Below are 15,076 nucleotides of genomic sequence, written 5' to 3' on the forward strand. Positions count from 1 at the left end.
CTGGCCAATTCTTGTTATTTGTTGTCTTTTGGATGACAGTCTTTCTGTCAGGTGTGGGATGATAATCTCATTGTGGTTTTGATGTGCATTTCCCTGATAATAAGTGATGTTGGGCATCTTTTCTTGTGTCTGTTGGTCATCTGTACGTATTTTTAGAAAAATGTCTGTTCGGGTCTCCTGCCCATTTTTAATTTGGTTGTTTGTTTTTTAAAGATTGTGTTGTGAGAGTTCTTGGTCTATTTTGGCTATGAACCGTTTATCAGATATGTTGTTTGCAATATTTTCTTGCCTTCCATAAACTGCCTTTTCTTTTTGTGGATGGTTTCCTTTGCTTCTCACAGTTAGATTTTTAATTCATTCATTTAGTTCACTTTTGTAAGCAGTGTTATAGAGAGGTCCACATTTATTTTTTTCCTAAAGTAAGTCAGTTTTCCCAACACCATCTACTAAGTTATATATTCTTTCCCCATTAATTTATGGTGCCACTTTGTCATATAGTATATGTAAAGTTTTCTTATATACTGGGTTCTCTACTCTGTATAGTTGGTCCATTTTTTCTTCTCTCCATTTATTTGGATCTTCCTTAATGTTTTTTAATAAAGTTTTCTAATTTTCTCTATGAATACTTACACATACTTTCTAAGATTTTTCTTAGGTATTTTATGGTTTTTTAATTGCTATTGTAAATTTTATATTTCAAAATATTTATTGCCAATTTGTTCCTGGTGCAAAAATGTGACTGATTTTTGTATATTGATCCCATTTCAGTCATTTTGCTAATCACAGTTATTAACAATATTTTTCTGTAGATCCATTCTAGATTCCTATGCAGAAAATCAATCATTGCGATGTTTTGATATCTTCTTGTTACAGATGGAATTGTTGCCCTCACACCCCCAAACTCTTATGTTGAAGCCCTGACTCCCAATGTGATGGTATTTGAAGATGGGGCCTTTGAGAGGAAAGTAGGTTTAGATTAGGTTATGAGGATGGGGACCTCATGATGGGATTAGTAGCCTTACAAGAAGACATCAGGAGTTTGCTCTTGTGCTTGCCATGTGAGGACACAGCAAGAAGCTGGCCCTTTGCAAGTCAGGAAACAAGCCCACAGCAGGAACTGAATTGGCCAGAACTTTGGTCTGTTGTTTAAGCCACCCAATTTATATTGTTGTTATAGCAGCCCAAGCAGGCTAATACATTTCCTTTCCTTATATTTATATCTTCTTTTATCTTGCCTTACAGCTAGGTCTCTAGTATGTTGTTGAATCAAAGTAGTAATAGTGGGTATCCTCACTGTATTCCTGAATTTAAATGGAATGATTCTAATTTTTCACCATTATCACAATGCTTGCTCTGTATTTTTGGTAGACACACTTTAACAAGTTAAGGAAAATGCCTTCAATTCTTTTTTTGCTAAGGTTGTTGAATTTTATCAACTCTCTTATCTGCATCTATTAAGATGACTATATGATTTTTCTTCTTTAAATATTAATTGTGAAAATTTTATCAGTAGATTCATAATGTTCTAACATTTTATTTCTTAGATAAATATATTTTTTTATACATATTCCTACATATAATTTTTTTGATGGACTTTGTTTTCTAAGTTCTGGTTTAGGTAGGACACTGTATCTATGTTTATTAGATTAACCTGCAATTTTAGTTTCTCATATTCTTCTTGCTGGTTCTGCCACCAAAGTTATACTCATCTTATAACATGAGTTGGAGGTGCATTACCTCTTTCTCTATTCTCTAGATTGAATAAGATGAGTGTTATCTGCTCCCTAAAACTTTGGTATAACTCATTTATAAAATTATCTGGACCTGTATGAGAAGGTTTGAAACTACTAATTCAATTTCTTTAAGGGTTATAGGAATAGTCTAACTTTCTGTTTCTTCCCAAGCTTGGTAATTTATAATTTTTTTCTAGAAAATGTATCTATTTTGTCTAAGTTTTCAAATTTATTGGCATTAAGTATTAACAATAATGTCTTATTAAATTTTAACCTATGCTGTATCTGCAGTTATATTCCTGTTTCATTTCTAACATTTTTTGTGTGTTCTTGCTCTATTTTTTTCTTGTTCAATTTCTGCATAGGTTTGGTTATTCTATTAATCTTTTTCCAAGAACAGTCTTTTGGATTTGTTGATTCTCTGTATTAGATCTTCGTTTTCTATTTCATCTATCATCCTCAGTATGTTATTAGAGATTTTGTGATGAATTTTAAAATGCCTAACATTTTTTGAGCAGTTGACATTGGCCAGGTACCATATCAAAATGCTGACATACATATCTTAAACATTATCATATTTTGTCCTCAGGATAACTTTAGGAGGAAGATACTGTCATATCTGTCTTACATATTAGGAAACTCTGTTAAAGTTATAGAGCCACTAAGTCACAAAACTGGGATTCAAATCCAAACCACTGTACTATACTATTCCTCTATTTTCTTTGAAATAGAACTTAAAGAATAAAGACAATGTTTAACTGCAGGGAATAAATTAGTAATGTTGGAATTTCAGTATGGTATGAAGCAATGGAACATTTTTGTTGAGTTTGGAGTTGAAAGTCAGCTCACAGCTGCCACCTTCAGCAGTATTTCTATGCTAAAGATGGCAGAATGAAAGGGCCTAATTATCATCTGAGTCCTAGCCAGGTTTTTTACTTCCAGATATGTCTGAGCCAAAAAATAATTGTTGGACATATAATGGAGTGCTTCCTGCAAATTATCAAATTGTCTTGTAATGAATGATAATATTTTTTTGAATGTCATTTTTGAAATAGCTTCTTTTGAATGAGTTTTCAAGGCATTTTCAAGTGCTGCATCTAGTTCTCACACTTCTTACTTCAGCAGCCTGTAGGTAGATAGGACCATTATTATTCCCACCTTACAGATGCAAATATGAGAAGTTAAATAACTTGCTGAAGGTTACATACATAACGAGAGGCAGAATGGTTCTCAAATGCAGATTTTCTGATTCCCAGCTTGTTCATTGCTTTTTTGTTCATACATTCCACATATATTTATTTAAGAACCACTATATTTAAGGTACAGTTTGGGGCACTGTAGTGTGATAGAAAGTTGTATATGTCATAGATATAAGACATTCACAAAAATAATTGTGATAAAATGTTACAAGAGAGATTCAAGTAAAGGGTTGTGGGAACTTCAGAGGAGGGAGAGAATTTATTTCTGAGTGGAAGGAAAAGGAGGATTCTGATATTTTTCTACTAAGCTCCAAATCAATCTTAAGAATTAATCGACATCAAAAACCCAGAGGGATTTTTTTTTTTTTTGGAAATTTTGCAGTATAATATTACATTACATGCAATAGAATAAACAGACCAGACTATCAAAGAAAATTCTGGACAGAATAGTGGGTAGCTCAATATACTATAATAGTACCCTCAGCTGGATTTAAGGAACTTTCCAGATTTCTATAAGCCCATGGTAAGACCAGCACTCTCACCATGACAGCCCACTTCTCTGCTATTATAACCAAGAAAAAGGCTGCAAATGGAATCAGTGGCCTGCCCTTCTCCTGAGAAACCATCAGGACTAATGCCATTATGCCTCATTTACCTCTATCTCTTCCAGAAGTCCAAGAACCCACCCAGGTCATCAAAGAACACACAGAAATATCACCACATGTAAGGATCTGCATCCCCTAATAATCTAAATCCTCCCACTCTGCTTTTCTGTCACTTATGTTCTTTTTTTGGCATCATCTTCCACATCCCTGGTCTCTCCTCTGAATCTTCATCTCTTTATCTTACGATCTATCAAAAACCTGATTCCTCCCTTTATCTTATCATCTATCTAAAAAAAGTCAAGGAGAGTAGTTGAAGCCCTCACAAGTGTTACCTGCTTTTTCTCACCCAGTCTCCATACTGTGGACCCAAGAGATGATTGGTGCCTTCCTTATTTGCCATTGTTTTCCCAGATATTTTTTCTCTTCTATCTTCTCCCAAAACCCCAAAGTAGGCAAAACTACTTTCCACGCTTCCTTCCTGCAATCATTCTCTGATCTTTCAGTCATACGACTCATTGAAGCTTTTAGCACTTGGCTCATAGTTTTTTCTCTGTCACTATTTCTGTCATTGTCTTGGTGACTTCAACAATTGTGTAGATGGTCCATTCCACAACCTGTCCTCTCACAGCCTTGACCTCTTTACTTAGAATGATGTCTTCAACCAATCCACCTCAGCCACTTACTCTCAGAGTTCAACTCTAGACCTTGTCATTGCCTTTAACATCTTCATATCTCATTTTCAAGTGCTCTATTTTTTAACAATCACTCCTAGCTTTCCAGCATATTTATCCCAATACTCTAACCACAACATTTCTTTGACCCCACTGGGAACTTCAGTTCATAGCTCTTGCCCTTTTGCTTTTATATTGTACCTCTCATCCTTTATATTCTCTTTAACTAGACTAAGTTCCATGCTTCATCACTCCCTTGCATACAACCTAAACACCCTTTCCCCTTTCTTTCTAAGAGTCACCTGGCAAAACCACAGCCCAGGTTAAATACAGCTCTCTGCCTCCTCTTTTCCTGTGGCCAGGGGAGGAAAAATCTATTACTGCAAGAACTCACCCTAAATTTACAACCACAAAACTCAAGTGGACCCTCAGCACTGCTCAGCCAATCTTCATCTCTCTAGTCAATTTTCTTTCCTACTCCTTGAGAAGATTATTTCACACCTTCTGTCTCTTTGAACCTGTTCTCTTTCCACTCATAACTGATGATCTCACTTCCTATTTCACTGAGAAATAAGAACAATCAGAAGAGAAAAATGCTCCTCTCCTGGTAAATGGGATAAATTTCCCTAGTTCCTATCAATGTTTTTGTACTGGATCTCATCTCCTGTAACCTACTCAAGAACTCTGGTCTTCTACTTATCTCCTGAATCTTCAGTTTCCCCTTTTCTATCAGTAAGCAGACATGGTGGGAAATCTCTTGTTAGAAAAGAACCCCTCATTCATCCTCCAGGGAATGAGGAAATTATCTGATTGGTGAATAGAGGAGCTCAGCTCAGCTCCTTCTTCTCTCTTCCCTCTTTAGGCTCCACCTGCCTAAAGAAAGCCCACATTTTATTCCTTTCCTTAAAGTTATGTTTTATAAGGGCAGACCCCAGTGGGGAAGGTCTACAGTTGTTTAGGGCTGCCAGGAACTGGGCAGGTAATTCTGCCTAATTCTATGTAAAATATTATCGATTGCATTTGCCTAATTGACTTAATCCACCTACCCTAACAGTTTTGTCAGTAATGAAAGTAGTATTCTTATCTTTGACTGCCTGTTTCCTATATTTCATAGATTCAGAATTTGGGCAGATATGAAAGGGATGTTTTCTTTTGGGTTCTCTCAAACTCCAACATCTCCCATCTTAAAAAATATTCCCTAGAGCTTGTCTTTCTCCATCTCTTACCTGATTATTAGAAATGCCCTCCATTAAAGCCAAGCACCCCAGGACTTCCCTGGTGGCACAGTGGTTAAGAATCTGCCTGCCAATGCAGGGGACATGGATTCGATCCCTGGTCTGGGAAGATCCCACATGCCGCAGAGCAACTAAGCCTGTGTGCCACAACTACTGAGCCTGTGCTCTAGAACCTGCGCTCTAGAGCCTGCAAGCCACAACTACTGACCCCACATGCCACAACTACTGAAGCCTGCGCCTAGAGCCCGTGCTCAGCAACAAGAGAAGTCACTGAAATGAGAAGCCCACACACCACAATGAAGAGTAGTCCCCACTCGCTGCAGCTAGAGAAAGCCCGCATGCAGCAATGAAGACCCAACGCAGCCAAAAATTTAAAAAAAAAAAAAAAAGCCAAACACCCCAAGAAATTTGCTCTAACCTTCTGTCAGCTTGTCCTTACCTCCTCTTACCTCTTCAGACTTTCAATCCCAACATACCACGAGAAAACTACTCTGTCAAGACCACTAACAACTTACATCTTGCCAAATCCAATGGTCAGTTCTCAACAGTGAATTACTCAACCTGTCAACCTCATTTGCCATAGCTGATTACTCTTTCTTAAAGTGCTTTTTCCCCGCCCCTTGGCTTCCTGAATACCAGACTTTGTTCTTGGAAACCACTGAGGTAGGTTTTCATCCTACTTAACTAGTTAGCTTACTGGCCAGTTCCTCTTCAGTTTTCATTTTCCCTCTCCCACCATCGCATCATAACTTTCAAACTATTATTCCCTGATTGTTCTTAACCCTCCTCCACTGCATTTTTCCCACCATCAGCAAGCAAGTCATTTTGTGACTTCAGTAATGGCCTTTCCTGTTGTTCTTTTTTTCAGAGATTCACTCTCAGTGTTGTCACAGAAGACTCCTTTTTCTTTCAGCCCTAACTTAAATCTGGCTTTCCTCTGAATATATCAATATATTTGTAGCTCTTTTTCTACACCCTGTGTACTTCAGGATGGAGAGGGAATAACTAGCATTCTTTCACTTTGTGTTTGCTGCTTTCAAACCACTGCTTTTCCATTCATAGGTAAAATGGAAGGAGCTTCCTTTGAAGCTCCTTCTGTCTGGCCTCACCACTCTCTGTATTACTTTGTATCCTCCTCTAGGCTCTCAACCTCCTTCACTGGCACCAAACTCTCCTTTGAGGGATCATCTTGCTTATTTCCCAATACACTGGAATAACTGCCTCCGGGCCTTTGCTTATGCTATTCCCTTTTCCTGAATCACTCTCCACCCAGATTTCCACATGGCTTCCAGTTAATTTTCATCTTCTCAGTGAGGCCTTCCATGACATCCTTTTAAAAATATAAGCCTCCCAATAAACACTGCTTTATGTTTATTCAAAGCTCTTCTTCCATCTGACATAGTACAACTTTTACCTTATTTATTTGCTTATTGTCTATTTCCACCATTAGAATATAAATAAGCTCCATGAAGACAGTAATTTTTGTCTGTTTTGTTTCTTTAAAACAGTACCTAGCTCATGGTAAGCCCTCCTATATTTGTTTAACAAAGAAACAAATGAGTGAATAATTGAATCCTCCTGGGTGAATTCAATATACATCTAGCTGGCCCATTCCTGGCTTTGCCTGGGTCTCTTGAACTCCGTGGCTGTCACCTGACTCACCTTCAGCCACCACCTGCCAACTTGCTCCATCTCAGAGTCCATGACCTCATATTCTCCCAGTTTTGTATGTTGTTAGACCCTCATCTCTTACCAGACACATAACCTTTTTGGAGAGCATTTTGGCAACATATATAAAGAGAACTAAAAATATTTTTTGAAAAATTTTTAATACATTTTATTTATAAGATTCTATGTATAAAAATATATCTTAAGGGGAGAATCTGAGGAAAAATATATGCAAAGGCAATTTTAATTTGAATCTTAACATAGCAATCTTAATTTTAATTTGAAACAAATCTAAATATTCATTAATTGGAGGGTATATAAATTATATATATTTATATATATACTCAAAAACACGATTAGATAAGTAGTTACTGACATGGAAAAATGTGTTATTTCAAGAAAGGTAAAAAAAATCCCAGGTTATAAGATAGTAGGTATTTTATTATCCCATTTTTATTGTTTATGAAATAATACATATTAAATAGCACATACAAATGAATCAGTCTATAGAGAAGTAGTGGTCTCAAAATGTGGTATTATTTCCTTGCTTCATCCCTATTGGACTCAGATTGGTGGAAGGAGGAGAAGTAGGGGTGCTGGGTGAGACTTTCTAAGTTCAGAAATAAGAACACAGATCAGAAAAAACAAGATTGATTCGGTTGATTATATAATAACTTCTTTATGTTCATATAGATAGGAGTTTCATATATATATATATGAAGCTGTGAAGCACTTTCAGTAAATATGACATGATTATATAAATACATCATTCAAATTAATAAGAAAATCGCTAAGCCAAAACTAAGTAGCACATATGAATAGCCAATTTTTAAAGAAGAAATATAACTGGCAAAAATCATAAAAGATTATTCAAGCTTGCTAGAAATGAAATGTCAGTTAAAATTGTAATGATGTAATCTCCCCATTAAAATACTAAATTAGTAGAATATAGGTGTAACTATGTATATACATGTATATATGTATGTACCTGTATAAATATAAGCATGTATAGACACATGTATGTCCTTTCTCTCTCTCTCTCTCTCTCTCTCTCTCTCTCTCTCTCCCTCTCTCTCTTTCTTTCTGCTCTGTTAGGTTAAAAGTTCTATGAGGGATAAAACTATTTTGTGTGATTGACTACCTTATCCCAAATACTCAGCTCAGTGTTTTTAACTTAGTATTAACAGATATTAATCTGTTGACTGTACAAACGTCAATGAAATTGTGGTGAAACTGGTGTACACTTTCTATAATTGTGTCTTGACAGTTTATAAAGCCATTTCAGAATTCTTAGTATTTTATCTTTTTAACTTTTCTAGTTTCTGAACATAATCAAGTGTGCAGATTGATGCAATCTTTAAAAAATTAATTTTTCTGATTCTAGTTTTTTAAATTATGCTCTTTCTGTTCTTTATTTAGCAATGTAATCTACTTATTTACATCATGTTTTTGTGCAAGTTACAAGAAAAATAACGTGCCAGAGAAAATTGCATTGTAAATGTAAAAATGTAAATCAAATAAAAATCCCATTACAAGTCTCTGGTGAAGCTACCTCTAACATCAGTTACAGGGCAAAATATAGCCTAAACAACCACTGCCTTGTTATGCAGACTATAAAATGCACTCTAAAAGTCTGCAAAAGGTCAAGGTCTTTCTTTTTCTCTTTTTCCAATCATGTTGGGTAAATAGCAGGGCATTAGAATGAAAAACTATTAAGATTATGCTCTTTACTCTGGGATTGAAAGCTATGAAATATTGACAACACACATAACTCTAAAAGTGCTAGTCTTTCTTTTCAGCATTGATATCTGAGTGATTTGGGTTGAAAATATGCATAGATATATTGCAGTTCATTTGCAAATTGAAAGGGCAGATTTTAGAGAGAAAGCTACAAAATGGGCACCTGGGTATTGTGACCTGAGGGGTCCCACTCAAGCCAACAATAGAAATGCATGCCTTTGGGCAAATAAGCATCTACCTTTGAAATCCTATGAGAAAGCAGATCTGGAGAAATACTACCAAAATGTGGCTTCTTGGGCATTTTTGCCATCATAAACTTTCCACTGCCCTCCTCCTTCCTTTACACTAAGGAAGAAAAGTGCTTCTTAATTCCCAACAGTGACCTAGATGGATCAGAATGAGGGGGTGGGAGGGAGGGAGACGCAAGAGGGAGGAGATATGGGGATGTATGTATATGTATAGCTGATTGACTTCGTTGTACAGCAGAAACTAATACACCATTGTAAAGCAACTATACCCCAACTTAAAAAAACAAAATACTGGCCTTTCTACCTGTTGCCTTTGAAAAGCAGACTCATATAAGGGAGAAAACCACTAGAGTAGGATTTAGGAAAATAGTGTCCAAATCCCAACTCAGTCATGTATCAACTCAATCAAGCGATTAAATTATGTGAAACCTTAGATTAAGTCATTAATTTATTAAACCTCAGATTACTCATCTATGTAACAAAGCTAATAATATCAGTTCCATGTGCCTCCTAGGGTGGTGATGTCAGTTCCGGTAGCATGCACATTGTTTTTCTTTCTGCACCTTTCTTCACCCTTATCCACAGGATTTTAGATTTGACCTCAAAGTCAAGTTCTCTTCAACAAGCTAGCAATCCATCATTTACCTTTTAGTTAAAAATAACATAGACGTCTGCTTTCTTAAGAGTATGTTGAGATTATGGCATGGAAGGATTGAAAGTGACTGAAAGTTTTAATTCATAGGAGAGATAGAAGTCATTTTGAAATATAAGGTATTACCCAAAGTAAGACTTAAAGACCTTCTGTGGTTGATTTTCTCTGTTTCCTTCACGCATCTCTCAACAACGTACTCATGACTCTCTAACTGATGTCTGCAGGCCTGGCCCTCTCCTAAGCTTTGGACTTCAACGCATCTGGCCATCTTATAGGCACCTACACAGGTCCCCATCTGAGCTCATCAGTTCCCATATGCATTTCCACCAAACCTTTCTCAGTCCATGGACATATCACTCTAGCCACTGCCCAAGTCAGAAAACTCAGAGTTATCTTGCATTCCAATCTCTCTCGGCACTCTTATTTCATGATCAACCAATCCTGTTAATTCTTCCTGAACCATCTCTCCAAGCAGCCCCTTTATTCTCTTCTCTTCACTGCCACTTCCCTACTTCAGATTCTCATCATCCCATGCCCAATCTATTGAACTAACCAGATAACCAGATTTCTCCTCCTACTATTCATTTCTCACTCCTACTATTTTCCATCCTGCTATCATAGTGCTCTTTCTTAAAAACAACATTCTCTTGCTTTAAAGTATTCAGAGACCCGCCACTGTCTAGAGAGACCATACTTTTTAATATGGCCTTCAAAACACTCAAACCTCCCAGTTGGGCTTCCTCCTGGCCACTCTGCCCCCTCCCAGTCTCATTTATCCTACACTTTAACTTTTTTGGCTGCCTTCTGTCTTCCCGGAGTGCCTTCTACACTGTCCTAACCCTAGACCTTTGCTCATGCTGTTCCCTGGGTCTGTTCCTTCCCTGATGGAAATGTCATCTCATTTGAAAAGACCCACCTGGACTCTATACACCTCCCAACCCTAAGCTTTAACTCTCAAACTTTGGTTCCCCTTCCATGTGGTGCCCACGGCATACCTATACCTTTATTCTTCAATTTACAGCCTGGCACACTTTTTTTTCTCTATGTTTGTCTCTACACAAGACTCTGAGCTCCCAAGTGGCATGGGTTGCTTCTTATTCAGCTCCATATATCTAGTGATTGGCCACAAAGCTTGGATTCCATTGAGTATTCAACACATGTGTGAATGACAAATGAGGGGACAATGCATAAATAGTTCCTGGGCAGCCAAGCCAGCATGGGAGTTCCAGGTGTCATGGGCAGTACCAGACAGGGAGAAGAAAGGAGGAATTAGGAAAATACTGATGGCAAACTTGCCTTGAAATTTGTGGAAGAAGCCAAGCACAAATTCAGAGAGAAAATGTCAAAACAGCTCTCTCCCTTTTGTGACTCCCCATGCAAAGTTAATCCCACAGCAGGTTTTCTCAGCAAGACACCCTCAATATTTGCCTCTCTAATAGATAATGATACCGGGAAGCTACAAATGGGATTCCTGGCGAGAGACCTGGACCTCCGCCTGCCTGGGAGCTTGCCCCAGGATGAGCCACCTGACTGCCAGGTAAAAATAGAAGAATCTCAACTTCGGTGTTTTCTCACTCTCTTCACAGATCTCCTAGGGCCTATCTCTTTTCATCTTTGCACAGCTTGACACCTCCATTTGGCAAACCACTGCTAGGCATTAGCATCAAACTCCACTGGAGTTACAACACCTTACTTGCAAAGGCTTGAATGAATTTCTTTGCACTCCCTGTCTCTAGGGCAAATGTTCTAATTTCCTTTGATTGATGGAGAAAGCAGGGAGATTACTGAGGGGCCTGGTCAAGGAGATAGAGGACCAGCTATAAATGTTCATTTAAATATGCTGACAACAAAGCCAGGTAAGAGCTGAAAGTGGATACATTTCTGCTCACAGCTCTTAAGTTCTGCTTCCCTTTTCCTGGGATGTAAGACTCTATGAAAGGAGAGTTGGTAAGGCCCTCTCAAACAGGCATTGCTCAAGGGCATAGAGGATTTTCTTCTTTTCTAATTATAACCAGAAGAATAAAAAGTCTTGGCTTCAATGCTCCCATCAGGAAAAAATTGTTTCCAGCTTATAGATGAGGCCCCTTGAGTGGCCTGGGAAAGGCAGCCCAGGCGGCTCTGAGCATCATCACATACCCGTTCTCTCAAGGCCCCTTCCTGCCCTGCTAACACACCGCTGGCTGAAAGTGATCATTTATACAGTTTCTGGGCACCATCCCAGGGCATTGCACAAGAAAACTCATCACTCTCCCTGTGATGTTGGGTTTCAGAGTTCCAGAAAACTTCACTGTCACTTCTACTTTTCATCATGCATCGCCTATTTTTCATAGATGCCCCCAAACCAAAGAGGCCAAAGAAATATTGATATTGGCCACCAAAGGCTCCTAGAGAAAAGGCAAATCACACGGAGCCAGCCTTTAGACTGGTTCAGGTTAAACTTGTGAGCAACCTCTCTCCTCTCTCTCTCTCTCTCTCTCTCTCTCTCTCTCTCTCTCTCTCTCTCTCTCTTTCTCTCTCTCTCTTTTCTCCCTGTCTCTCCTCTGGGTCAGACAATTGAGTCTTAGCACTGGCCTTTACTGAGATTATTTGTTCTTTTCTATAGGGTTCCAAGCTCAACCCTCAACTCCGGCCAAATCCCCGCTCTTAGCAACCACTGGGACCTTGTTAAACTAGTGTACAGTTCCTTGGATTACTTCCCAGGACCTTTTGAACACACTTTTCTCCCTAGGCCCCCTCAATCTCTCAAGTCCCTCTTCAGTACTTTCTCTCCTCTCCTCTCTCTTGGCCACACTTAAACATCAGCTGCTGACTTCCTGGCCACCCACTGTAGCTCATTTTCCTGCATTTATCTCATCCTGTTCCCTGATCCTTTCTTTTAAGCATCTCTCCCACTTCAGGGACTCACTACCTGAGATTGCTATTTCCTCTCTATTGTCCTCTTGTCTCAATCATTGATGACACATTATATCTATTATTATGTCTAAAACCCTATAGTCAACTGTTTCTATCTACCCAGAGAATCAGAGTATGTATGCAATGAATATAGAATTGGAAAAGATGGCAATTTTCATTATAATCTTTTATTATTTTTTAAGGTTTATATTGTACTATTTGATCCTTTTCTGAGATGGCTTAGGAGGTTGTGGAACCAGGGAGCTCACTTAGACTAGAAGCCTGAGAATTATAGTATAGAAAAATCTGTTTTCCATCATATACAGATACTATTTAATTGATGAATATTAAGTGTTAAATAGGAACAAAACATAGATTTCCTTACAATGTTCATACTCCATAAGAAAATTTGATGAACCCCATAATGGAATAGGGTTTTGATTTTATTTTTTATGTATTATTTTTTACCATATTTATTGTTTCATTACTGTTTTTTTTTTACTCAAGTTTTGTGTTTCCTGGTTCATTGTCTCTCCTCCCTTGTTTTCTTCTTGGCAGATGTGAAGGTTGAGAGAACATTATGAGTGGGTTGCGTGACTTACATAATATCTCCTATGGTTTTTGTGACAGGATAGGCACTCAGAATGGGGGAACACTTTAAAAATTCCACAAATTTTCTTTCCATATAAATGTATAATGAAGAAAGAGCAATAGAGAGACTCATACACAAAGAGAATGTGTACCCAGGGTGTATCTAAGACGTTTCCTTAGAGCTTAATATAGAATATCACCTGCCTTTCAATGAATTGTTTATAGGAAGGCTTCCTCTTGAAGTAGACCTTAAAATTGGTATTATGAGGATAAAGAAAAAAAAAAAAAAACCAAGCGTGGTTCAAGAGTGTGTGTCCTGGAAATGTTCAAGGAGTAGACAACTTGTGATGATTTAAAGCATATATTTTTTCATGAGAAAACTAATACACGCTTATTGTAGAGAATGTTGAGACAAAAGAAAGAAAGAAATTAAGAAAGAAAGAAAGCTAACATCTTTGTGCATAAATCTTTATCCAAAATTTCAAACTTGTTTTTTTTTAGGATAGATTCCTGAAGGTGAATAAATTGAGCCAGAGTGCTGGAACATCTGTAAGACTCCTGACATATTTTGACAAATTGCTTTTCCGGGAGGTGGTATCAATTTGCACTCCCACCAGGAGTGTATGACTGTATCTCACCTCACCTTTGCCAGAATAATTTTCAAAATCTTTGTTAATTGGATAAGTAAGAAATAGCATTCTTTCTTGGCTATACTTTGTATTACTTTATTTCTAGAGAAGTTGAAGGTTTTTCATTTTTATAAGCTCATTAGAAAATAAGATTTTTAAAAAAAGAAAATCATGTGCAAATTGAGACTCTTGTTAACCTCTCTTATTGTTTTGCAAGTGTTGATAATAGTTTCAGTGGATGATACAAAGGTCCTCCAAATAGAAATGGTAACTGTTAAATAAGCCCATGCTCATAGAAGTAGAGGCATTAGCAGTATGTATGCTTACACAACACCCTGTTTTGGAAGGGAACTAAAAGACTGTATTCAGGGGGCTTCCCTGGTGGCGCAGTGGTTGAGAGTCCGCCTGCCGATGCAGGGGACACAGGTTCATGCCCTGTTCCGGGAAGATCCCACATGCCGCGGAGCAGCTGGGCCCGTGAGCCATGGCCGCTGAGCCTGCGCGTCTGGAGCCTGTGCTCCACAACGGTAGAGGCCACAACAGTGAGAGGCCCGTGTACTGCAAAAAAAAAAAAAAGACTGGATTCAATCTCTCCAAGTGTCTTAGATTGGATTCTTCAGAAGCAGCTCCTGAGGGTTCATGTGAAAATGATTTATTAAGAAGTATTTCCAATAAAAGACAACAAGGCAACAGGGAAGTGGGCCTAGGACAGAAAAGAGGCCAAACAGATGTGAGATATCAAGCAAAGTCGAATGGAAGGTAGCTATAGTATAGATGGGCTTGCTCTGGAGCCATACCTCACAACCACCCAATCAGGGGCCTAAGGAGCTGGAGTATTTATTTATTCCTCCCCATTCTCAGGCATTGTTTAAGGTGCTCAGGGAAAGAGCATAGACTTTTCCAGGCACTACTGACTCTCCACCCTCCATGCCTTTAGGCAGTGTGGGTTCCAGCAGCCTGAGGGCAGCCTTCTGGCAAAGAGATGCAGCAAAGAGATGCTGGCTACAGGAAGTGAAAACACATGGGAAGGCAGTGGTGCACAAAATGGTAAGAGGGATTTGAGGGTATCAGGGAGGAACACAGGATAGCATCTTCAACCCCAGGCATCCTGGGACTAAATACTGTTATGGAGAATAACTTACTTGACTGCCTTAGGCAAAGTCAATTACAGTTTGTTAAACCTAAATGGACCTATGTTTTCATGCCAATGGTG

Source organism: Mesoplodon mirus (assembly GCF_964341445.2).
Source record: "Mesoplodon mirus genome assembly, chromosome: 4".
Taxonomy (NCBI): domain Eukaryota; kingdom Metazoa; phylum Chordata; class Mammalia; order Artiodactyla; family Ziphiidae; genus Mesoplodon; species Mesoplodon mirus.